Here is a 27,927-nt window from a genome sequence, read left to right as displayed (position 1 = left end):
CTAAAATGCAAAAAGTTGCTATGAACACATCCATTGTGTCCTTGTAACAGCTCAAAAACTTTGGCTTTCCACAGTTCTACTGAAATGAATTCAGATCAACATAAGGTTCTACGGGGATATATGTTTGGTTCAGTAGAAGTGCAAGAGAACTGCTGTATACTATGCTGTGATGGAGGCTCCTGGCGGAACCCTTGCCGTAGATGTGAACATCTTTAGTAATGTTTATTTAGTGTAGGACTTTGGTGCCGGGTTACTTACCTAAGATGACATAAATCAGTTTCTTTCACTTCAGCAATCATGGTAATGTTTACTTTCATGTGCTAATCCCATTGGGAGAGATGAACTAAAGTCCAATAAGGCTTTTGGAAGGTTTTAAGTGTTTAAAGTCACCTGTAAGTGTTAAGAGTTATTGAATAATTAGGCAGCTTTTTTCCCAAGATCTTAGGAGAAAACAGTTTGTCCGCTCCACTGATTTTATACAAATAAGTAAATTAAAAGTTAATAAGTGTTAATGTTAGAATAAGTGGATACCAATCAATGGGCTGTTCCTGAGTATTAATTATTTATAGAAATCTATAAAAGTATAAAAAGTTCCTGACATGTTTGTTTTAGTAAATACTTTTAATAACCGTTCTGAAGCATCTTTTCTAAGGCCGCTCTCTCACAGCCCACTTTTTACCGCAATTAGCGCTGTGTTTCAAATGCCACGCTAACTGCGGTACAATGCTCCCATTGATTTCAATTGGTCTTCGCAGAGCAGCGCTCGAATGTGCCATTTCCAGCACCGCGATGTTCAAACGCTGTCTTCTCTATTTTCACCCGTTATCATGCTTTTTAACGCTCCTCATCATCCATCACAATGATGGAGTGCATTAAAAAATGCTGTCAAACGCTGTAACATGCATTTGAAAATGCAGCGGTTTCAGACGTAGTGTTTTGTAAACGCATGTGGGATAGCCTTAGGCTGTGTCCATATGGGGGCTGATTTGCAGTGGAATGTCCACAGCAGGCATTGCGCTGCAGATCAGCAGTGAAAAGCCCGCCTCCAAACCCGAAGTGGATTTTATTGCCTATTTCTTTGCAGAATTCTCCTGCTCATTGAGAAGAGGTGAATTCTGCAACAGAAATGGTGATATAATTGACAGGCAGTGGAATTGAATTCTGCACCGCAAGTCAATTTCCACACTAGTTTTGTGTGGATTATTTCCACAGCTTGTGGACCTGATTTTCAAAATCTCATCCACTTTGCTACTGTAAATGCTGCAGAATTTCTATGTGGAGGGTCTGCATGGAAATTCTGCCCCATCTGGACCTCCTCTTATAGTTCTCTGTTGTACTTTTCCTACTTTACTTCTCCCGGAACTGTATGTTCATATCGACAACTCTCCTCCTTAAGCCTGAGGGAAGAGCTACTGAAAAGACTAACACCCTTTCTGGAGGACATTCAGAGGGATACAGAAAAGAATAGCTCCAGCTCTGTGGACTTTGTGGGACCATCTATTACTCTTCCTCTCCGCATATTTTTACATGCCATGTTTGCATAAAATTGAAGTTTTGCCACATTCTTTTTGCAGAACCGCATTGTTTTTTCATGTATTCCAACAGAAATCACAGCAAAACTGAAAAGGGTGCAGGTCCTTTTGTGACATCATGGTCACATCACTAGATCCTGCACCCAAATACAGTAGAAGAGGACTGTGAGCAGTATGTGCTTTGTGTGCATTATTAAAAGAAGGGTGTGATCTTGGAACTGATGTAAGTGTAGTGGCCCAGAGGGTCCTCCAGAATAGCCACACAATCATTGTCATGTCACACCTGTCTATGTGCTTCAAGGAGGCATAGGAGGTGCCTTACATCAGAGAAACCATGTTTCTCCCCTTTTTAGGCTAAAAGCTTGACAACAGCTGGCTGCTGATTGGCTGTATGTGATGTCCCCAGTGATTGGTCATGGGGTGTGGTTGGGGTTCAGAGCGGGAAACTAGACAGTGAGCCTCTATGCTGAGGGGGAGGAAAGAAGAGAAAGAGTGGGAGCGAGGCAGGAAGTGAAGGAGGAGTCAGAGCAGTCTTCAGTGGCCAGTCTGCAGAGGGAATCGTCAGAGGAGGTTGTGCAGGGAGGAGGTCTGCAGTATGAGCAACCGAAGCAAGCATCTTATCTTCAGGGAAGCCACTATTCACCAGCTCCGTAGTCTTACCAGTAGTGTAGAGGAGTGAGATTGAAGCTGTTCCACTAAACAATGGGCTACACAAAATCCAGTGAATTCAAAGCCAGGGATAGTAAAGCCGACATTTTAGCTCTAATTTGAACACCTGCATAATCTACTTCCAGTAGCCCAACAGATAACTAGGCCTGTGGGAATTCATACTGAGTAACCTTTCACGTTCTAAATAGAGAGAGAGAGCGCTGAAGAGGAAAATTTTGTTTACAAGTGAATCAACTGTACTGCATAACCATTTGTTCTGCTATCATTTTGCAAGACTGCAATTGTGAATTGTACCATGTTTCAACTACTTTCAAATACTGAAGTAAACTGTGCACTTCCGGATTGCTAACAAAACAGTTACCAGGACTCGTCTCAAATTATTTCTCACCATTGACTACCGTAGTCCCACATGAAGTGCTGACATCATGTGACAAACCCCTGTTCGACTTAACAGTAAAATTGTGTTAATTTTGTGCCACTGTGCTGCGATCGAGTAGGACACCCGGGCTGCCATTATCAGAAGAGATTGCAGAGCAATTCGTGACATCCATCTTGCAATCCCCGTGGTCTCCCTCACTTTGGTGCATCTCAGTCGGACACTGCATAAGGCCCATTTACATATATAGATTGTCTCTCAAACAACAAAAGTGCGCGATATTCATTACATCTAAACACAAGCCATTGTACACTTTTCGTTTGTCGCTTAGTTTCAGCCGCCATAAAAATCATTGCTGGTTCGCTCAGTTCTCGTTACATCTAAATCCTGCCCGATCAGTGTGAAACATAGAATGTGAAGCATTGAATGAGAAGTAAGCAATTCCCAGCAATGCTCTGCTAGTCTAAACATTTGTCACTTACTTGTTCAAACAAGAATCGCCCCGTGTATAAGGGGCCTTATTCATGTGTCCAATCTCATCAGGGGTCTGAATCTATTTTGGGATTTAATTTAGGGGTCTTAGCTGTGGGTCTGATTTATTTAGAGGACTGCATGTATCTTAAAGGGGTATTATGCAATGCATCTGGCATAAATATCTTAAGTTATATTTACATCGTGTTTTCAGTGTACGTTTAAATCAAATGTATCCATAGGCCCTATTCTGTGATAGAGACCACAAAAGTGTCCTCTTGGCCTCTGTTGAGCTGGTATATCTCGGTATACCTTCTTTTTTGCTATATGGAATAACACAGCAGACTGTTCTATTCCATGCCAAGACTCTGTGCTTGTCTATCCTTTAGGCTGAATGCACATGACCGTGTTGCAGCGGAATCTGACCCAGTGCCAGCCAGTGACCCCCACGTACCTCTCTGGATATTTCCTCCTCTGTGCTGTGGATGTGCAGGGCCAGCGCACATGCGCAGTGCAGAAAATGCCACACAGGTGATGATGTGGATCCACGGCAATTTTGAAAATTAACATTTCGAAATCGCTGCGGGTCGGACGGCTTCCATTAACTACAATGGAAGCCGCCTGTGCAAGTCCCACACGAAAATACAGTATGCTACAATTCTCCATCCGTGAGCGGAAATCACAAGTGATTTCCGCTGGCGTGTATGGAAGAATCATTTTACATTGCAGGCTATGGACTGACATTGCCAGATGCCCATTGCAGATTCCGCAGCAAAAATCTGCCTGTGTGCATTGGGCCTTAAAGTGGTATTCTAGCAACAAACATGTAATATCTTATGATGACCTGTGGAGGTTTGACTGATCAGACTATTTCTTTAAGATATATAGATAATTCTGCACAGGGTGTCATCCAAGCTGAAGCTGACCCTGGTGGCCTATATTTGAGGAGGCATGACTCTGAATTGTGTGGTGCTGCAGGGGGAAGGTTGTGCTACATGACACACATTCAAATGAATAGGCGAACATATAATATGTGGTCATGGAAAGTCAATCAGAATGGGAGCACTTCTTTTCAGGGTCTCTATGTTGTAACGCAAAGAGGGAGGTCTAGAGAATGGAATTCCATATATGACATCCATATCGAACCCCTTAATTATATAACCCCAATTCCCCAAAAATGGAGCACTATGTGAAATGTAAATAAATGTAAAGAAGCAAAAAGAATGCAATGATTTGGAAATCTTATAACCATGTTTTATTTACAATAGATCATAAAATACATATCAGAAGGGTAAAGGGAGACATTTTCCCATTTCATTAAAAAAAATTAACTCTCTTAGAAATTGGCAGCAACACATCTCACAAAATTTGCAGCAGGGCCATGTCTACCATTGTGTAGCATCTCCTCTGTTTACAACAGTCTGTAAACTTCTGGGAAGTGAGGAAATCAATTACTGGAGTTTTGGGAGAGGAATGTTGCCCCATTCTTGTCTGATGTAGGATTCTATCTGCTCAGCATGAGATCAGCACTCCGGGGTTTTTAAGAAAATACAACTTTATTCCTCAACATCAGAACATTGCGGCAATGTTCTGATGTTGAGGAATAAAGTTGAATTTTCTTAGAAACACCGGAGTGCTGATCTCATCATAACAACATGGACTTCTTGCTATTTTGATCCCTGGGTCCGGATCACTGTTTTGGGATCGTGCACCTATAAGCCTGAAAGTGCTGTTTGGATTTGCTGGATGTGCTGCTCCTTATATACACCTTTTCTCTATCTGCTCAGCAGTCCTCGGTCGTCTTTGCTGGATTTTTCATTTCATAATCCACCAAATGTTTTCTATTGGTAAAAGGTCTGGACTGCAGGCGGCTGATTCAGCACCCGGATTTTTCTTCTGCGAAGCCATGCTGATGTGATCGGCGCAGCATGTGATTTAGTATTGTCTTGCTGAGATATGCAAGGTCTTCCCTGAAAGACACGTTGTCTGGATGGGAGTATATGTTGTTCCAAAACCTCTATATACTGCTCAGCACTGATAGTGCCTTTCAAGATGTGTAAGCTGCCTATGACATAGACACTAGAGATGAGCGAACGTACTCGTCCGAGCTTGATACTCGTTCGAGTATTAGCATGTTCGAGATGCTCGTTACTCGTGACGAGTACCACGCGATGTTCGAGTTACTTTCACTTTCATCTCTGAGATGTTAGCGCGCTTTTCTGGCCAATAGAAAGACAGGGAAGGCATTACAACTTCCCCCTGCGACGTTCAAGCCCTATACCACCCCCCTGCAGTGAGTGGCTGGCGAGATCAGGTGTCACCCGAGTATATAAATCGGCCTCTCCCGCAGCTCGCCACAGATGCATTCTGACAGAGATCAGGGAAAGTGCTGCTGGTGCCGGAGCTGCTATAGGGAGAGCGTTAGGAGTGATTTTAGGCTTCAAGAACCCCAACGGTCCTTCTTAGGGCCACATCTAACCATGTGCAGTACTGTGGAGGCTGCTTTTAGCACTGTTGCACAATTTATTTTTTTTGTATATCGGCCGTGCAGAGCATTGCGTCCGCAGTCTGCAGTCATTGTACAGAGTATAGGGCCAGTACTGGTGAGGCAGGGAAAGAGATATTCAGGCTATATAGGCAGTGGGCTTTTTCCAAAAAATTGGGGAAAAATACTATATTTGGGCTGCCTGTGACTGTCTTCAGTTTACTGCGTGTCTGCTGGGGGTAGTAGTCCTAATTAATACACAGCTAAGCGTTACAGCAGGCTTGCACAAAATTGTTTCCTGGATCTGCTGTCTCTGTTACATCAGTGCCGTCATCCCGCCAGAGGGAAAGAGTATACATAATATTATACGCTGCCTACAGTATCTATCTGCTGGGGGTAGTAGTCCTAATTAATACACAGCTAAGCGTTACAGCAGCCTTGCACAAAATTGTTTCCTGGATCTGCTGTCTCTGTTACATCAGTGCCGTCATCCCGCCAGAGGGAAACAGTATACATAATATTATACGCTGCATACAGTATCTATCTGCTGGGGGTAGTAGTCCTAATTAATACACAGCTAAGCGTTACAGCAGCCTTGCGCAAAATTGTTTACTGGATCTGCTGTCTCTGTTACATCAGCGCCATCATCCCGCCAGAGGGAAACAGTATACATAATATTATACGCTGCCTACAGTATCTATCTGCTGGGGGTAGTAGTCCTAATTAATACGCAGCTAAGCGTTACAGCAGCCTTGCGCAAAATTGTTTCCTGGATCTGCTGTGCGTTCCGTAAGTGAAGTCAGCCTCCAACCACAGGCCAATAAGCGGCACATTTAATTACAGCGTTCGGTTTCTGCACTACTGATAATACAGCATGCTGAGGGGTAGGGGTAGGCCTAGAGGACGTGGACGCAGGCGAGCACGTGGAGGCCCAAGTCAGGGTGTGGGCACAGGCCGAGCTCCTGATCCAGGTGTAGCGCAGCCGACTGCTGCGGGATTAGGAGAGAGGCACGTTTCTGGCGTCCCCACATTCATCTCACAATGAATGGGTCCACGCGGTAGACCTTTTTTAGAAAATGAGCAGTGTGAGCAGGTCCTGTCGTGGATGGCAGAAGCAGTGCATCCAGCAATCTATCGACCACCCAGAATTCTGCGCCGTCCACTGCTGCAACTCTGAATCCTCTGGCTGCTGCTCCTCCTTCCTCCCAGCCTCCTCACTCCATTACAATGACACATTCTGAGGAGCAGGCAGACTCCCAGGAGCTGTTCCCGGGCCCCTGCCCAGAATGGCCAGCAATGGTTCGTCTCCCACCGGAGGAGTGTGTCGTGACCGATGCCCAACCTTTGGAAAGTTCCCGGGGTCCGGGGGATGAGGCTGGGGACTTCCGGCAACTGTCTCAAGAGCTTTCAGTGGGTGAAAAGGACGATGACGATGAGACGCAGTTGTCTATCACTCAGGTAGTAGTAATTGGAGTAAGTACGAGGGAGGAGCGCACAGAGGATTCGGAGGAAGAGCAGCAGGACGATGAGGTGACTGACCCCACCTGGTTTGCTACGCCTACTGAGGATAGGTCTTCAGAGGGGGAGGCAAGTGCAGCAGCAGGGCAGGTTGGAAGAGGCAGTGCGGTGGCCAGGGGTAGAGGCAGGGCCAGACCGAATAATCCACCAACTGTTTCCCAAAGCGCCCCCTCGCGCCATGCCACCCTGCAGAGGCCGAGGTGCTCAAAGGTCTGGCAGTTTTTCACTGAGAGTGCAGACGACCGACGAACAGTGGTGCGCCAAGATCAGCCGGGGAGCCACCACCACCAGCATGCGCAGACATATGATGGCCAAGCACCCCACAAGGTGGGACGAAGGCCGTTCACCGCCTCCAGTTTGCACCGCTGCCTCTCCCCCTGTGCCCCAACCTGCCACTGAGATCCAACCCCCCTCTCAGGACACAGGCACTACCGTCTCCTGGCCTACACCCACACCCTCACCTCCGCTGTGCTCGGCCCCATCCACCAATGTCTCTCAGCGCACTGTCCAGCCGTCGCTAGTGCAAGTGTTGGAGCGCAAGCGCAAGTATGCCGCCACGCACCCGCATGCTCAAGCGTTAAACGTGCACATAGCCAAATTTATCAGCCTGGAGATGCTGCCGTATAGGGCTGTGGAAACGGAGGCTTTCAAAGGTATGATGGCGGCGGCGGCCCGCGCTACTCGGTTCCCAGTCGCCACTACTTTTCCCGATGTGCCGTCCCAGCCCTGCACGACCACGTCTCCCGCAACATTGTACGCGCCCTCACCAACGCTGTTACTGGCAAGGTCCACTTAACAACGGACACGTGGAGAAGCACAGGCGGGCAGGGCCACTATATCTCCCTGACGGCACATTGGGTGAATTTAGTGGAGGCTGGGACAGAGTCAGAGCCTGGGACCGCTCACGTCCTACCCACCCCCAGAATTGCGGGCCCCAGCTCGGTGGTGGTATCTGCGGCGGTGTATGCTTCCTCCACTAAACCACCCTCCTCCTCCTCCTACGCAACCTCTGTCTCGCAATCAAGATGTGTCAGCAGCAGCACGTCGCCAGCAGTCGGTGTCGCGCGTCGTGGCAGCACAGCGGTGGGCAAGCGTCAGGAGGCCATGCTGAAACTACTCAGCTTAGGAGAGAAGAGGCACACGGCCCACGAACTGCTGCAGGGTCTGACAGAGCAGACCGACCGCTGGCTTGCGCCGCTGAGCCTCCAACCGGGCATGGTCGTGTGTGACAACGGCCGTAACCTGGTGGCGGCTCTGCAGCTCGGCAGCCTCACGCACGTGCCATGCCTGGCCCACATCTTTAATTTGGTGGTTCAGCGCTTTCTGAAAAGCTACCCACGCTTGTCAGACCTGCTCGGAAAGGTGCGCCGGCTCTGCGCACATTTCCGCAAGTCCCACACGGACGCTGCCACCCTGTGCACCCTGCAACATCGGTTTCATCTGCCAGTGCACCGACTGCTGTGCGACGTGCCCACACGGTGGAACTCTACGCTCCACATGTTGGCCAGGCTCTATGAGCAGCGTAGAGCTATAGTGGAATACCAACTCCAACATGGGCGGCGCAGTGGGAGTCAGCCTCCTCAATTCTTTACAGAAGAGTGGGCCTGGTTGGCAGACATCTGCCAGGTCCTTGGAAACTTTGAGGAGTCTACCCAGATGGTGAGCGGCGATGCTGCAATCATTAGCGTCACCATTCCTCTGCTATGCCTCTTGAGAAGTTCCCTGCAAAGCATAAAGGCAGACGCTTTGCGCTCGGAAACAGAGGTGGGGGAAGACAGTATGTCGCTGGATAGTCAGAGCACCCTCCTGTCTATATCTCAGAGCATTGAGGAGGAGGAGGAGGGGGAAGAGACAGCTTCGCCCACTGCTGAGGGTACAGATGCAGCTTGCCTGTCATCCTTTCAGCGTGTATGGCCAGAGGAGGAGGAGGAGGAGGATCCTGAAAGTGATCTTCCTAGTGAGGACAGCCATGTGTTGCGCACAGGTACCCTGGCACACATGGCTGACTTCATGTTAGGATGCCTTTCCCGTGACCCTCGCGTTAAACGCATTCTGGCCACTACAGATTACTGGGTGTACACACTGCTCAACCCACGGTATAAGGAGAACCTTTCCACTCTCATACCCGAAGAGGAAAGGGGTTCGAGAGTGATGCTATACCACAGGACCCTGGCGGACAAACTGATGGTAAAATTCCCATCCGAGAGCGCTAGTGGCCGAAGGCGCAGTTCTGAGGGCCAGGTAGCAGGGGAGGCGCAGAGATCAGGCAGCATGTACAGCACAGGCAGGGGAACACTCTCTAAGGCCTTTGACAGCTTTCTGGCTCCCCAGCAACACTGTGTCACCGCTCCCCTGTCAAGGCTGAGTCAGCGGGAGCACTGTAAAAGGATGGTGAGGGAGTACGTAGCCGATTGCACGACCGTCCTCCGTGACGCCTCTGCCCCCTACAACTACTGGGTGTCGAAGCTGGACACGTGGCCTGAACTCGCGCTGTATGCCCTGGAGGTGCTTGCTTGTCCTGCGGCTAGCGTCTTGTCAGAGAGGGTGTTTAGTGCGGCTGGGGGAATCATCACAGATAAGCGTACCCGCCTGTCAACCGACAGTGCCGACAGGCTTACACTCATCAAGATGAACAAAGCCTGGATTTCCCCAGACTTCTCTTCTCCACCAGCGGACAGCAGCGATACCTAAACAATACGTAGGCTGCACCCGCAGATGGAAGCATTGTTCTCTATCACCATCAAAAACGTGGACCTTTTAGCTTCATCAATCTGTGTATAATAGTCATCCTCCTCCTGAAACCTGACGTAATCATGCCGAACAGGCAATTTTTCTTAGGCCCACAAGGCTCAGTCATATAATTTTTGTAAACAATTTTTATACGTTTCAATGCTCATTAAAGCGTTGAAACTTGCACCTGAACCAATTTTTATTTTAACTGGACTGCCTCCAGGCCTAGTTACAAATGAAGCCACATTAACCAAAGCGATTAATGGGTTTCACCTGCCCTCTTGGTTGGGCATGGGCAATTTTTCTGACGTACATTAGTACTGTTGGTACACCAATTTTTTGGGGCCCTCGCCTACAGTGTGATCCAATTAATTTTTTGCCCACCTGCATTAAAGCTGACGTTACATCAGCTGTAATGGGCACTGCAATGGGATATATTTATGTACAGCCGGTGGGTTCCAGGGAGCCACCCATGTTGTCGGTCCACAGGGAGTTGTAACTGGATGTGTCCACTTCTAAAGAACCCCAGTCTGACTGGGGCATGCAGTGTGGGCCGAAGCCCACCTGCATTAAACATGACATTACCTCAGCTGTGCTGGGCACTGCAATGGGATATATTTATGTACCGTCGGTGGGTTCCAGGGAGCCACCCATGCTGTCGGTCCACACGGAGTTGTAACTGCATGTGTCCACTTCTAAAGAACCCCAGTCTGACTGGGGCATGCAGTGTGGGCCGAAGCCCACCTGCATTAAACATGACATTACCTCAGCTGTGCTGGGCACTGCAATGGGATATATTTATGTACCGTCGGTGGGTTCCAGGGAGCCACCCATGCTGTCGGTCCACACGGAGTTGTAACTGCATGTGTCCACTTCTAAAGAACCCCAGTCTGACTGGGGCATGCAGTGTGGGCCGAAGCCCACCTGCATTAAACATGACATTACCTCAGCTGTGATGGGCACTGCAACGCGATATATTTATGTACCGCCGGTGGCTTCCTGGCACCCACCCATGCTGTGGGTCCACAGGGACTTCACAATAGGGAGTTGTACCTGCCAGTGTCTATGAATTAAAAACTCCGGTCAGGTTGGGGCATGCAGTGTGGGCCGAAGCCCACCTGCATTTAATCGGACGTTACCTCAGCTGTCCAGGGCACTGCAATGGGATACATTTATGTACAGCCGGTGGGTTCCAGGGAGCCACCCATGCTGTGGGTGCACATGGAATTCCCATTGCGGAGTTGTACCTGCCTGTGACTATTTATAAAAAAACGCGGTCTGACTGGGGCATGCAGACACCTTGACAGAATGAATAGTGTGTGGCACATAGGTTCCCCATTGCTATGCCCTCGTGTGCAGCTCCTGATGGCGGTGGCAGAGGATTATATTTCTCATTGCTTCTGTACAGCATTGTGGGCTATCGCCCCGCCCCTTTTGAAGAGGGTCGCTGCCTAGCCGTGCCAAGCCTCTGCAGTGTGTGCCTGCGGTTCCTCCTCATGTCAGATGCACTTATAAATAGACATGAGGGTGGTGTGGCTATGAGGCCAGCATGTGGCAGGAGGGCAGCTGAAGGCTGCGCAGGGACACTTTGGTGTGCGCTGTGGACACTGGGTCGTGCGGGGGGGGGGGGCAGGGGGGGGGGTTGGGCAGCATGTAACCCAGGAGAAGTGGCAGCGGAGTGTCATGCAGGCAGTGATTGTGCTTTGTTGGAGGTAGTGTGGTGCTAAGCTAAGGTATGCATTGCTAATGAGGGTTTTTCAGAAGTAAAAATTGTTGGGAGGGGGGGGCACTCTTGCCGCTATTGTGGCTGAATAGTGGGACTTGGGAACTTGAGATGCAGCCCAACATGTAGCCCCTCGCCTGCCCTATCCGTTGCTGTGTCGTTCCCATCACTTTCTTGAATTGCCCAGATTTTCACAAATGGAAACCTTAGCGAGCATCGGCGATATACAAAAATGCTCGAGTCGCCCATTGACTTCAATGGGGTTTGTTACTTGAAACGAACCCTCGAGCATCGCGAAATTTTCGTCCCGAGTAACGAGCACCCAAGCATTTTGGTGCTCGCTCATCTCTAATAGACACTAATGCAACCTCATACCATCACAGACTTATGAACTATGCACTGATAACAAGCTGGATGGTCCCTCTCCTCTTGAGTCCACAGGACATGGTGTCCATGGTTTCCAAAATTTTGATTCCCCTGACCACAGAAGATTTTTTTTCCATTTTGCCTCCGTCCATTTTAAATTAGCTTTGGTCCAGAGGAGACGTGGGCATTTCTGGATTGTGCTAATATATGACTGCTTCTTTGCATAATACAGCTTTAAATTGCATTTGTGGATTGCATGGCAATCTGTGATTACAGACAATGATTTCTGGAAGTATTCCTGAGCCGATGTGGTGATTGCATTACAGAATCATGACTGTTTTTAATGCAGTGCTGCATGAGGGCCCAAAGACTTCGAGCATCCAATATTACTGTTGGCCTCGTCCCTTGTGCACATGAATTTCTCCATAATTTCTGAATCTTTTGATGATGATATATAGTGTAGATGAGATACTCAAAATCTTTTAAAAATCTTTTTAAAATTGCAATTTTGTGAAACTGTTCCACAATTTCCAGATGCAGTTTTTCACAGATTGGTGAACCTCTGAGTATCTTTTTTTCCTAGACACTCTGCCCCTTTAACATGCTGTTTTTATACAGTCACGTGACTTAGTAGAAAATTGTCCTTCCAGCTGTTTTTCATTAGTACCACTTACTTTTCCAGCCTTTTGTTAACCCTGTCCCAACTTTTGTGAGATGTGTTGCTGCCACCAATTTCTAAATGAATTAATTTTTTTAAATGAAATGGGAAAAATGTCTCTTCTTTAACTTCTGACATATGTTCCATGTTCTATTGTGAATATAATATCCTTATATGAGATTTCCAAAATCATTGCATTTTTTTTTTTTTTAACATCAATTTACTTTTTACGAAGCATTCCAACATTTTTGGAATAGGGGTTGTACACTAGATTGATAGATCAATCATTACAGCTATTTAGGTCCGTCTACAGACAGTCAGTAAACTTTTATATGTATTTTATAAGAGAGCCAATAATATGCCCCACCAAAAAGTTGTAGTGCTGTAACCTTACAGCAATGAAGACAGATATGCTGATTTATGTCTCTCTTTGGAAGAATGTCAGTGACATATGGCGAAGCACTTATGAGTTGTGTTTGAGCTTATTGGTCAACAGATGTTCTCCTCCACACTACAATAAAGTTATAAATGTAAATGTCAAGATATTTTTACAGTTTATGTGGGTCCGCTGTAATCCTTTCCAGTTAAAAAGACTGTCACCTACTTCCAGCGCTATAAGCTAAGCTCAAAGTAGGTAACCTATGGAGTCCAGGAATGTAAGTGTTATACTTACCTCCCCCGTGTTTCCCCTGATGTGAGCGCTGAAAGCCGCCACTGCAGTGCATTAAGCGGTGCTGCTACGTAATCCGCCAGTTATAACATTAGAACAGATGGACTATTTAGTGCCCCACTCAATGTATTGAATGATGATTTTCAGCGGGGAAACAATGTGGGAGGTAAGTATAACACATCACTGGACTCAACGGGTCACCTACTTTCAATCCATAAGCTTAGCTTATAGGGCTAAAAGTAGATTCCTTTAATATTCCGTTTCATGTTTTTTAATATGCATATCCATGTCTAAGAATTTGTATTATTTATAGATTTTATTGCTTTATAAAACAAAACGCAATAAATAAATAATAAACTCAATAAATAAAAAGCACAAGTTTGATCCAAAAATATCATCGAAAATCTGTGGTTCATTATACCCTTGGAGACAGTTATTCTATCATAAAATTGTTCAGATCGGCTTCATAGTTTTCAGTTCTTTCCAAATCATCTTATTTCTGACATTTGAATTCTCCAAAACGCAATAAATTTCAAAACAAACAGCCAATTTAAAAAAAATAAAAATTCTATCTGTTTTGTGATGTATTGTATTTGGTATTCTTTATTTTCAGAAACACTTGGACTTAATGGGGAACAGCTTTTTGTGCCGTGAGATATATCACATGGGTGCAGTATTTCAGCATATATATAGTATTATTTGCAGAATCCATATAATTTGTTACAAATACACCAATTGTATGCACATGTTTAACGTCCTATTGACTGCACATGTGATGGAAATCAAAGCTAGAATGAGAAGACTGCAGTTCCTTCTCACAGCGTGAGTCTTAATTATATATGTTCTGGATTTTTATAGTGTGGTATCCTTTATTTGTATAATTGGGAATCACAACTTGGATTTCCTTTCATTTAACTATGGACACTAATCAAAGAATTTTTGGTACTAATGTGGCGTTGTCAGTTTCCAATTTCTCTTTGATTGATTACAAATGTGATACAAAAATAATAATTATGTATTACTTTTTATATCTAACTAATATGAGTTTTTCATATCTATGAGTTCAGAGCTGAAGCAAAACTTTCCTTCACACACAGCAAAGTTTCAGTTTACTGCTCCTTCTCTGACATCCAGAACCCAGGACATATGCCCAACCAGTTTCCACTATCCACATCCCTATTACTTTTATTGCTATTCTTTAATACTGCTTCTGTAATATAACGCTGGTCATTATGAGGACGAATTCTATGGGCATTCCCTCTGTTGCCAATTGCGCAGGGGAGATTTTTTTTAGGCAACTCACCTGTAGCATTTGACTGGTGTTACGTTCATGTGGGCAAATAAACACCAGGCCCACATGAACGTGACCAAAGGATCTGGGACCACTGACATACAAAACCCACACGGGTTATAAAAACAATAGATTAATTTCAGCATTGGCCAATGAACTTAAGCTGCAAGGCTGCTACAAGGCTTCTCGTGTCTTACGGTCCCTATAAAAGCAAAACACAAGATCAAGCAGCACAGGACACAGTTCACACAGCCTGGAACCCAAACACAACAGAACACACAGCAAGCTGCAAAGCAAGACGACATGACACTACTAACACAGCAAGCTGCAGAGAGACATGACACATACACAAACCAACCAGACTGACAAACACCAGACACCTTCCTCTAGCAGATGGGCATGAGTATATATATACACACCCAGACCCAGGGAATTAGCTGCACTGAGCTGCACCCAGCAGCTAAATTATCCCTCACCTGTGCAGGTGTGCCACTGGAACCCTGTAGAACAACAAACTCCAGTAGCACAACCTAACAACTGGCTTTATTTTAAATGTAAGAAAACAAACAGGATGAAAGCCACCCAAATGCATTGTCTAAAGGAGCTTCATAGCACATTTCATCCTTTGGATACTTTGCACAAAATATAGGAATGCTTTCAAACTTCTATTAAGTTATAGGTTTGAATTAGTTGTACCTTGGCTCATAAAATGCCATGACTTCTTTTATTATACTGATCAAGTACACAGAAAGATCACATGCATGGAGCATGTACAGCTACATCTATAGCCACCACAGTTTTGTATTATAGACGCAAAGGAATTCTAGGGGAGAATTCCAGCCCAATACTCCCGTAATGTGGCATGCTATAATAACGTACAGCACAATTCCAAAAACATTTGGATGCTGTGTAAGAAATAAAGAAATGTAAAGAAAAAAATAAAATCTAATGATTTGGAAATCACATAAAATCTTATTTTATTCACAGTAGAACATACAACACATATCAGAAGATGAAATTGATACATTTTCCCATTTAATTTAAATAAATTATTTTATAATCTATATATATAAAGGTGAAAGCCCTCACTGACTTACTGGCTCGCCACTAATTCTCTAACTTCCCGATGTCATGCAAACATGAAATTTGGCACATCCATTCTTAAGGTCCTAAATAGGAAAGGTAAAGGGGTCACAACTCGAAAATTCAATGCTAATTGCAAAAGTATTGGCACCCCTATGTAAAGTACCTAATTTAATTTATTAACTTCCAGATCTCGTACAAACATGAAATTTGGCACAACCATTTTTTAGTTCCTAAATAGGAAAAGTAAAGGAGTCACAACTCGATTATTCAATGCTGAGTGCAAAAATATTGGCACCTCTAGGTAATATAACTTCCCGCTGTCGCACAAACATGAAATTTAGCACAACCATTCTTTAGGTCCTAAATGGGAAAAGAAAAGTGGTAACAACACTGTTAAGTGCAAAAGTATTGGCACCCCTATTTAATGTACCTAATCTAATTCTCTAACTTCCTGGTGTTGCACAAACATGAAATTTGGAAGGAGCATTCTTTAGATCCTAAATAGGAAAAGTAAAAGGGTCTCAACTCAATTATTCAATGTAAGGTGCAAAAGTATTAGCCCCCCTGTGTAATGTACCTAATCTAATTCTCTAACGTCCTGGTGTCGTGCAAACATGAAATTTGGCATGACCATTCTACAGGTCCTAAATAGGAAAAGTAAAGGGGGCACAACTTGATTATTCATTGCTAAGTGCAAAACTATTGGCAGCCCTGTGTAATATAACTTCCTGGTGTCGTAAAAACATGAAATTTGGCGTTACCATTTTTTAGTTCCTAAATGGGAAAAGTACAGGGGTCACAACTCGATTATTCAACGCTAATTGCAAAAGTAAATGCACTCCTGTGTAGTTTAATTTCCCAGTGTTGTCGAAGCGTGAAATTTAGTTCCTAAATGAAGAGAGTGGACAGTCTGCAGAGCACCTGTGTAGAGCTGATATTTATTATATGGTAATTATATTGTGGTAATATTAGTCATTGTACAGTGGGTTTTCTACAGTAACAATATGGAAGTAATATTCAGTAAGTATGTAGTGGTCATGGTGTGGTTGTATTATTTGGGACTAGTATAATAATATTATTGGTAATGTTGGTCTTTCTGCTCCACTCATATAATAATCCTCCCTTATGCCTCATTTTATGCATTAAAACAAAAAAAAAACGCTCATGGTCAAGGGAAAAAAGCCTGACTGTTCTGGTGAACCTGGACTGATAAAGAGAAGGAAAGATACATCATTACAATGTGTTTAACGACATAAGATGCTGATATTGTACTGATAAACTCACAACATTAACATCATATCACCTTCTAGCTGTCATGGTGGAAATCACATTTTAGGGTTTTTAGGTGTAAAAGACAAATAAAAGCTGATGTGCAAAACATATCCTGACAATACAGCATACAGCGAACAACACTGTATCTATGTGACAATATGTGTCTGTCTGTGGAGGTAGGAGTGAGGAAAGCTTCATCCGTTACAGCAGATTGTCTAAATGCAGTTTCACCAATAGTTCTATAAAATCATGGCAAAAACGCCAGGGTTTTGGGCAAATCGTGGCATGAAGGAGTGTCCCAGTACTAGCCTTAGTGGGACCTATTCCCCTCTGGACCTCTTTGTGGAGTTTCACCTGGCGTTTCATTTTCGTCTATGAATACATAAATCTTGTTATTTGTATAGTGCCAACTTATTCCCCAGCGCTTTAAAGTAATTTATTTTTTACCCCCCACCAAGCTGGGTACTTATTTTACTGACCTCGGAAGGATGAAAGGCTGAGTCAATCTTGAGCCGGCTCCCTGAACCATGTGGGGGATTGAACTTGCATGAGCAAGAGCTTAGGACTGCATTTCTGCTGCCTTAGCACTCTGCGCCACACAGGGCACCTACATTGTTTCCACTCTTAGTCCTCATGAAGACGAGTGTGTTTTACATGCTGCTACAGCAGCGTGTAAAATCACGCTTCTATAGCAACCAATAAGTTGCTACAGTAGAGCTCACACGGACCATTTTTAGAAGCGCAGAATCAGTGCTTCGAAAAAAAGAATGGACACCGAGTGCCGACTCGCCTGTCCGTTCCGTGGTGCGCCCTGTCCAGGGTGCTTACCATGGGCTCCTATGGGAGCCAAGGAATCAGATGCCCGCACCACAGACATGTGAACGGGCTGCTCCACTCAGCTAGGGGCAGCCCGTTCACGCTCACAATTCCCTGCATGTCAGCAGCATGGTTTACACATTGCATGGCCCTTAATGCCATGTATTTCTATTTCACTGATTTTTTTCATGTATGTATTAGTGGGAAAAATCTCCAAATTGCCTTTGCAGCAAATTGAAGGCCTATCCAAGTACTCTATGGACCCATAGATTTTTATGAGCGCTGCATTAAGAATTCATACAATACTCAGATATAGTATGGTTGTGTATATTAAGCCTATGCAAAAATACTTTTAATCAGAATTATAGGATAGAACTTAACCATTAGTTACCACCAGGTACCTTCTGTTTACCCATAGCCATACATGTTGCTGCAATTTTTAAATTAACTTTGCTTTAACAACAGCTCAAAAATACTAAACTACGCTCCTAGGTGACCTACGAGAGTTATACAGGGCTATTATGGCTCTGAAACCGTGCCATACATCAGTTTTAGGGGTGTTTGTAAAGTTCCCGTTCAGTTTAAACTAAAACTGAACTTTTTGTTGAAATTCAGCAATCCAACTGAACTTTTGAAAAGTTTGTTCATCTCTAAAACTATAGTCTCTGGGCAGTTTATATGAACAGTGATGTGCACCTCTTCAAAAGACTTGGGTCTACTATTTTCATTAAGTAAAATGGTTAAAAGTCAAGAGAAATATCAGAAGATGTTTGCATACACAGCATTTTGTTTACAGTGTTTTAGTTGTGTTTATCAAAATGCAGCAAGTACTTTCATGGAACCTATTAGAATTTAGATAGACCAGAAAAAATCCTGTACTATATAGCACAAAAAGTCACTAAAAACACAGGTAAAAAATGCAATAAAAACTCTGCAAACTACAGGTGTCATTTACATGTGTTTGAAAAAGAAAGCAAAACTCCTGCGTGAAGGTACTGTTCCATCTCCCTTATTTGCATATTACCCAGAGGAGCATGTATTGCCTTATAAGTCTCCTCACTCACTCACCTTCTAGGTGCTCTCCTTAAGAAAAAAGATAGCCATGTCACAGGGCCAACACCCCTGAAACAGCTGTCTGTGTATGTATTCTGGCTTGGCTTTCAATTCCCAGTTATTGTTACAAGGCTTGCATAAAGAGTATAATATTAACTTGGAGGAATGCTGCCTTCCAATAGGTGGTGCTGCAGAGGTATTGTTCCATATCCCTTATTTGCATATTACCCAGAGGAGCATGGATGGCCTTATACTCACTCACCTTAATGTAGATTTGAGTTGTTAAACAGTTAATTTTCTAAACTCATTTGGCGATGTAATATTGTGGAAGAAAGGAGTCCCAGAAAGACTAAATGGCATTGATTTTTTATTCTAGAGAGTGGCACTTTAAGGCATTCCATAGACCGGAGATCGGAAATGTGCTAGTCTGCATTTTTTCATTTTCAAAAAAGTGCCTTAATTATATGAGAGCATTCAAAGCAACTCAATACAACACAGGACCAGACCAGTACTTCATCTATTCATTCCAGAAAAAAAACTGCGAGTTCATTCATATGTCATTCCAAAACATTTATAGTTCATACTTCTTTTATCAAGTCATTCCTACCTAATATATTAAACCATAGATGATCTAGGGATTCACCTTGGACCTTGAGTGAATAACATGATTCATTAAATTGGAACGATTGAGCTATGAGTTTGTGATGTTGGGTGTTATGTAGTCATTTGAGGTTTCCATGTGAATGTCTAAGGCGTTGCTCCATTAATTCCAATAGGCTGATAAGAACCGCTGAGCACAGCACATAGCTATTTGTCTGCACTATTGAGAAGAATGGAACCGCAGCTCCACATGTGGAATTAGTGGCTCCATTCCCCGCTACACTACAGAAATGAAAGAATGGATGTGGAACTGTGAAATAGGAAAAGAATGAACCATCACCAGAGTACCCCTTTAAAGTGGTGGGTGTTGCATTCCATCGTGGTGTCCATCATTTTGACAGCACTGCACACAATAGTATTCTCCCCGGTTGTTGGACATAATTTGTGACAGTGACTCTGAATGGAGCCTCCAACACAAATATGAACAGGATTTGATTTAGTTTTTTTTTGTAATTGTGTAATCTACATTCTCTTTAACAGTTTACAGAATATAGTAAAGATCGATCTCAAGACGTCTATGTTCATCTCATGTACCCATGTTATTTCATATGCATACATGTGGATTGTAGAGGCCCTTTTACATAGAACGATTATTGTTCAAATGAGGGAAACTTAATAGTAATTGTTCAGTGTAAACACCGCCAATGATCAAACGATGAATGATAAATCATTCACTTTTCATTCATCATTCACTTTATGCAGCATACAAATCATCGTTGGCTCGTTCAGTTATCGCTTGGTTTAAATATGGATCATACAGTCCTTCTCAGTCACTTATACAGCGTATGTAAACAAGCCAACGATGTATCTGCTGTATAAATGGGCTGCCCGGGTAAACTCTGATATCATTAGCTGGTTCAAAACAGAAATCGGCAAGTCTAAACGGACCTAAAGTCCTTATGGGCTTTTAGTCCATTTTTATCGCCCCTGTCATTTTCCATGTGTGATGCATTTAAACCCCTGTTTTTATATGTTCTGCACCCTGGAATTAGTAACACTAAATAAATAATAATGGCAAATTAGCAGATCTGTTGTCACCTCCAGTTTAACTATTAAACACTTTCATCACAACCTGTTATAGACTAGTATGAAAATAATGAAAATTGCAGAAATGGTTGTAGACAGAAATCATAATTTACAGTGTGAAGCATAGAATTTCATTTTCTAAATCAAGGACATCAAATGCAACTGTCATGTAATCCATAAAAACATGCTAGTAATGCGGATGATCTAAAGGCTTTCTGTGAACTCGGCTTGCTCTGGGCCAAGGTCTACACCCGCCAAGCTACAATCCGGGCCTGTAGAAAGCCAAATCTTGTATATTAAACACCCACATAATTGTATCTCGAGCGAAGTACAATAAATAGCATCCCCACAAACTATTGTATTCTTCACTTGTCCTCACATGATTAGAGCCACAGAACATTGTAAAATATGAATTTGGCCTTCAAAGTGGAATTTTCAAATTATTTTCATATCACGAACAAGTAAACCAGATCACCCTCTGAAAACATTTAATGTTATAATTTTGGATAGAAAAAAAAAAGCCAAAGAACATTGTAAAAGAACAAAAGGCAGAAAAGCGTCCAAACACATCTTGTTGGCAAGAGAGATGATCTTAGATGCATTCTTGTGTTGAGAAAGTGAGCATTAATCCAATGCGGTTATTATTATGTCATAAAGGGTTTCATCTGCTCTATAAAATGAAATGTAGAGCTCTGTTCTAGTCTGTCGTGTGGAATCCTAGTGTTAGACTTTGTTTTTTCTTACATGTTTCTTATGCCAGGTGTTCAGCTGACCAAACATACAATAAATCAAGGTTTTGGTTTGAGATTCTGATGTCATGCGTCACAAAAAGGGGGTTATGAAAATCAGCAGTGTAGCGTTACTTAAAAAAAAAAATAGGTTAGCTGAGTTTTCCAGCGGGAAAAACAACATTTCGTAGTCGTAACTTACTAAAGCTCTAAGGAAAAGTGTAAATAGCCACAAAAATCTTGTATATGGAAAGACTCCTACATCAAATTCATTTCATTAAATGAAGCCATCCAAGAAAAATAATCATTTTCTAGAACACAAATACATAAGGCATTGCCCGTGTTATATGAAAGGAGGTATTATCTTCTATCTGGATTAAGCTGTTAGCAATTTTGTCACTGAGGAAGCATCAGAAGATGATGACGCAGTCCACCCAAGAAAGCGGACAAATTAAGTCTTAGAAATTGTTATTGACAAGAGTTAATTTGGGCTATTGTCTATAATATAATATGAAGTGACGGTTACTAAGGGCCAGACTGGCAATTAGGGCTCCCACCCACTGGCGTTTTTTTCTCCACTGCGATGCGATTCCAAAGTTAAAGTCTCGCATCGCAGTGCGAGAAAAACGCAGGCAGATATCCCAAAATCGCTGGGATATCGCTGCGACATCGCAGGGACCCCAATTGAAAGCAATGGGATAGCCTGCCGCTGACTTCTGCCACAGCTGTCACAGCTGTCACAGCTGTGACAGAGGGTTCCTTCATCCCCGCGGTCCCCACGGGGATAAAGGAAACTCCTGCCACAGCTGTGGCAGAAGTCCGCGGCATTCTCCATATCTTTTCAATGGGGCTAGTGCTGCTGCCGCTGGCCCCATTGAGAAGACTGTCGCAGCGATATCGCTAAGCATTTGGGCACCTTTTTAAAAAAAAATTTCCTGTCCATTATCACTTTGATAACGCATTGCATTTACACTCAGTTTTTTTCTACTTCTCAAGACTTTAGTCCTGAGTTTTGCCCTAGAGGAGAAGCATGTCACAGCAGAGGCGCAGCCAGTCAGGTGACTCAGAGAGAAGAAGAACAACCCCGTGTTGATGATGTAGACTAGATATTGTCACAGGCACATACAGGGTGTCAGTGAGGGTCTATATACAGTGATTCCTGCGGAGGTTCCGCCAACTAGAGTTGTGCCTGTATAGTCGGGGCGTGAAACTGGTAAAGAGACGTAGATAGAACTGCTGGATTATGCTTCAACCCTCCAAAACACTAATTAATTAATTTTTTCATTTTTTATTTTTTCATTATTATCATGATTTTGTCTTTTCCCCCCTCCATCACCATTTCCCCTATATATTTTGCTGCTATACATCTTGTACCCACTGTGATATATTTTTGTTTTTTATTCATCCATGTTTTATTATGACTATTTATAAACTGTTTTGTCCAATTATTAAGTTGAGTACTCAATGTACTTGTTTTTTATTATCATCATCTATGGTTGTGCTTTAACCCACCCAAACTGAGGAAGAGGCTTTGTCCTCGAAATGCATTTTTTGCTGGCTTATAATTTCATCCAATAAAAAGTTCCTTCTACCCAACTGCATCTACAATTAGTTTTTTGGAGGGTTGCGCCCTAATCCAGCAGTTCTATCTGCGTCTCTCAAAGAGAAGTAGATTCCACCAGTGTGGAGTTGTGGTAGTGAGAGAGGAATACTGCAGAGAATAATTCACCATCTGGACTGCAGTAGTGAGAGGGAGAGTCCGATGTGAGTTAATAAGCCTGACTTGGGCGCTGTACAACTGCTTCTCTCCTTTTCAGTCTCAACATGCTCTTAGACATGCTCACCAATATGTCTGAATTTGACAGTGAAACCATGGTATTCAATGGCCTAAACACATTTTAATTATATTTTTTACTGAGCCATCGTGCACCTAATTCAGGGAGGAAATGGAAGCATGGGTAGCTGGAACCATCGGAAGCAGTGATCATGTTATCCTTGAATTTTGGATAATAAGAGGAGGAAGACCTGAGAAAACTCAAACCTCAAGGTTGGATTTCAGAAAGGCAGATTTTAATGGACTTTAAAAGAGGGTAGGAAGAATCCAATAGCTGGATGTTCTTAAGGACCGAAATGTCCAAGAAGGTTGGGAAATATTGCGAAATGAGAATCTCAAAGCACAATCATTAACAATCCCTTAAAGATGGAAGAATGGAAAGCATTTAAAGGGACCAAGATGGATAAACACAGAACTTGCACATATGTTAAAAAGGAAGAAAAATATGTTTAGTAAATGGAAAGAGGGGGAATATCTATGGAAGAATATAATGTGGTTTACAGAAACTGTAGGGCAAGTGTCAGAAAGGCTAAAGCTAATAATGAATGGAGGCTTGCAAAAGCGGACAAAAGCAATAAAAAAGGATTTTGGGGGTATGTAAAAAGCAAAAGAAAAGACAAAGCTGCTATTGGATGCTTAAATAATGAATTGGTTAAAATTATGTTGAGAAGGCTGAACTTTTAAATTCTTATTTTGCATCTGTTTTCTCTCAGAAAGTAGATGTAACATAAACTGATCTTCCCTGTGCTATTGGGGGAATACAAGAATCCAGGCTATCTGTAAGCAGAAAGATGGTGAGGGAATACTTGGCTTGCTTACATGAATTCAAGTCTCCAAGTTCAGATGAATTACATGCTAATATACTAAATGAAGCAACAGAGGTAATTGCTGAACCACTTGACGTAATCTTTGAAAATTCCTGGAGAACAGAAGAAGTCCCAGAAGATTAGAAAAGGGCAAATGTTGTTCCTATCTTCAAACAAGGGAAAAAGGTGGATCCAGGAAACTACAGGCCAGTGAGCCTGACTTCTATACCGGGAAAGATCTTTGAACAAACTATTAAACAGCATGTAGGGAAGTACTTGAATGAGAGTGGAGTAATTAACCAGAGTCAGCTTGGGCTTGTTACAAACAAGTCATGCCAGACAAATCTAATATTCTTCTATGAGAGAATCATTGACTGGGTTGATCAGGAAAATGTGGTAGATATAGTAGATCTTGACTTTAGCAAAGCATTTGAAAAAGTATCTCATACCATCCCTATTGAAAAAAATAATCAAATATGGGATCAACAAGGCAACTGTTAGGTGGATTCACAACTGGCTAAGTGATCGTACACAGAGTGGCCATAAATGGCTGCACATGCAAGTGGAAGAATGTATCAAGTGGGGTACCACAAGTGTCTCTCCTAGGCCCAGTGTTGTTCAACATTTTTATAAATAATCTGGAGGAGGGAATTGTGGCAAAGCTTACCAAATTTGCTGACAACAAAAAGCTAGGAGGGATAGCTAAAACTAGAGAAGAGAAAGAGGATTCAAAAAGATCTAGACAAGTTTGAACAGTGGGCAGTGTCTAACAGAATGGTATTTATCAAGGAGAAATGCAAGGTCCTACATTTGGGCAAGAAAAATGTAAGAAGCACATACAGAATGGGAGGAATTGAGCTAATCAGCAGCACATGTGAAAAAGACTTGGGTATACTAATAGATCACAGACTGAACATGAGTCAACAATGTGATGCAGCAGCAAAAAGAGAAACACAATTCTGGGATGTATTATGAGAAGCATAGAGTCTAGATCACATGAGGGGATTATCTCCCTCTATTCTTCTTTAGTCTGACCTCATTTGGAATACTGTGTCCAGTTCTGGGCACCCCAATTAAAAACAACATGGACCAACTGGAGCAAGTTCAGAGAAGAGTTGCCAAGATGGTGAACGGTCTGCAAACCATGTCCTATAAGGAACGGTTAAAGGATCTGGGAATGCTTAGCTTGCAAAAAAGAAGGCTGAGAGGAGACTTAATAGCTGTCTACAAATATCTGAAGGGCTGTCACAGTGCAGAGGGATCAGCCCTATTCTCATTTGTGTAAGGAAAGACTAGAAGCAATAGGATGAAACTGAAAGGGAGGAGAAACAAATTAGATATTAGAAAAAACTTTCTGACAATGAGGGTGATGAATGAGTGGAATAGGTTACCGCAGGAGGTGGTGAGTTCTCCTTCAATGGAAGTCTTCAAACAGAGGCTGGACAGAAATCTGTCTGGGATTTAGTGAATCTTGCATTGAGCAGGGGGTTGGACCCAATGACCCTGGAGGTCACTTCCAACTTTACCATTCTATGATTTCATGAGCTATACAGAAACTAGTGACTAAATTGCCATCATGCAATATCTACTTTTAATAACATTTGGGACATTTAAAAAGGCTTTACAACTGTTTTCTGGAGTAGAAAAGTAAAAAAATTCAATGCAAGAGCCGTTGCACAAAACTTTTGCAACTTTTCAGCCTTCTACGCCAGCCTCACCACTTTTGGAGAAAGTGGGTTGGGCTTTCAGGTTGGGCTGAAATGTATAGCTGGTTGGAACGCCTCTTCATATATTAAGTGCATTGTGCACTGGAGGAAATCCTGTTAAGACCGACATCGGAAATGCTTGACTTCTGAAAACTAGCCAAAAATAAACCCCATGAAGCTAATGGCTGCCCACAAACACCACCTCTCCACTTGGAGGGCTACACAGAAAAATATTTATAAACTTTACTATGTTAAATTGCACTATTTTATTTGTTGTTTTCCTAGTTATTTTTGCATTTGTTCTAAATGCTTTGTTTTCACTTGCTTGGTTCCCAACACACTTAGGACAGATTGTGCTGACAGAATAATGTATTTTGGATCTTATTCTTTGTTATTCCAATGTGCTAGGTCTTTTCCTTATATGCACATGTAGAAAACCTTTAGTGGGACTCAGCAATGGAAAACAAGTTACGGTAAATTTTTGACAAAAATGTTCTACAGACTTCGTCTTCATCATACTTGCTATAAATCTCCTGGGTTCATCTCATAGACCAAATGTGATTGTTCTCAGCAAGAGAAATTACGTAATCTTGCAGATATGATATGTTTTAATGGCTAACAAAAATACATGATGTTACAGCAAGCTTGCGAACCTGTCAGGTTCTTCTTCAGGCTTAAATGGAATAGATCCGAAGAGGCATGAATATTTATTCACACTTATAACATACATACAGATAGTCCCCGACTTGCGAACATTCGACTTACGAATTCCGCAAGATACGAACTATCTGTACAGCACAGTATAATGTAATGCTATGGCATTACATCATACTGTGCAGGGACCGGACAGGCTTCTATCAAGCCTGATAGAAGCCTGTCCGGTCACATCGCGGTTGCTGGGCAGCCGGGGGCCTTCTGAAAGGCCCTAGGGCTGTCTATGCAGAGCGCCTAGCAAGCTGTGCGCTTGATAGGCACTCTGCATAGGCAGCCCTGGGGCCTTTTAGGAGGTCCCCGGCTGCCTAGCAACCACACAGCGTCCCGCGATCTCATCATGGGACGCTGTACGGGCCCCCTGAACGTCGGGTGCAGGCTGTTTCTTACAGCGGGCACCCGGCGGCAGCAGTTCCGACGAGCCGCGCCGCTCGTCAGAACTGTTAACACTTTAAATACCGCTGTCAGAGCGGTATTTAAAGTGTTAACAGTTCCGACAAGCGCCACGGCTCGTCGGAACTGCTGCCGCCGGGTGCCCGCTGTAAGAATAGCCGGCACCCGACGTTGTATGGAGCGGGATCCACTCGCGATCCCCTCCATATAACCATTTGTTCGACTTGCGAACAAAACGGACTTGCGAACGGGCTCCCGGAACGGAACCTGTTCGCAAGTCGGGGACTAACTGTACTTATAACAAGGCACAGACATGGATGTGATTGGATTGCATTTAAAAGGAATACTCCCATTAAAAGGTATCATATCTACAAGATTACTTGGTTTCTCTTGCTGGGAACAATCACATTTGACTCTACTGGCTAACATGGTACCAAACCTTTTTTTAGACCAGACACTTCACTATTTTAATCTATGTTCTAATTCTACAAGTTATTGATGGAGCTTCTCAGGCATTTGTTGATCAGTTCTATAATAACATCTCTATATGCAATTATTATAGCTAATTTGTAAAATGTAAAGCTCAATCTGCTTTAAGAATTTCTTATGAAATATACTTGGCTGATAATTGGAGGTTCCACCGCAGATCTGGCTCAAAATACCGGATGAAAATGCGTTGACATATTTATTTTCATTTTCTTTTACACTTTCTTTACTTTTTTCCTTTTGTCAAACTGGGGGACTTGAATTTCATGAAGAATGATCATTTCTATAATACACTCCAATATATCAGTATTGCAGTGTATTACATTGGCCTATGAGATCTTGTCTCTGGGTGGGCCTCATAGGCCACTGTAGATTGCAGATCCAGGGCCATTTTCAAGCCACCAGGACCAGTAGCATCCTATTGGCACCCCACCATCACAGCACAGGTGTCTGATGGATAACAGAGGAAGCCCCTTCTCTTTGTCAGCCTCTGTCACGCTGGGGTTTCATTAACCATGGTGTGTGGAAACGTCTGTGTTTGGAAGTTTCTCCACTCCCGGCCAGTAGAGATGGAGCCTAGAAGACTCCTGCCAGCCTCATTCTGATGCACCATAAAAAGACACATGCATCAGAGTAAGGTCCCTCAATGATTGCTGTAAAAGGGTGTTTTGGCGGTCAATAAGCAATTAAAGGGCTTGTCTTGGAGTCTGAACATACCTATAGAATCTAGAGTTGTTTGCAAATTACAAAAATCACAGGCAACAGTTTGCAGTCTCTAATTTAAAAGCCCAGAACCATCATAATTATTTATTACATTATTTATTAGGTAAACTTACATAGCTCAGTTGTAAAGCTAGTCTC

Source organism: Eleutherodactylus coqui, chromosome 7 (genome assembly GCF_035609145.1).
Source record: "Eleutherodactylus coqui strain aEleCoq1 chromosome 7, aEleCoq1.hap1, whole genome shotgun sequence".
Lineage (NCBI taxonomy): Eukaryota > Metazoa > Chordata > Amphibia > Anura > Eleutherodactylidae > Eleutherodactylus > Eleutherodactylus coqui.
This window is presented reverse-complemented; position numbering follows the sequence as displayed.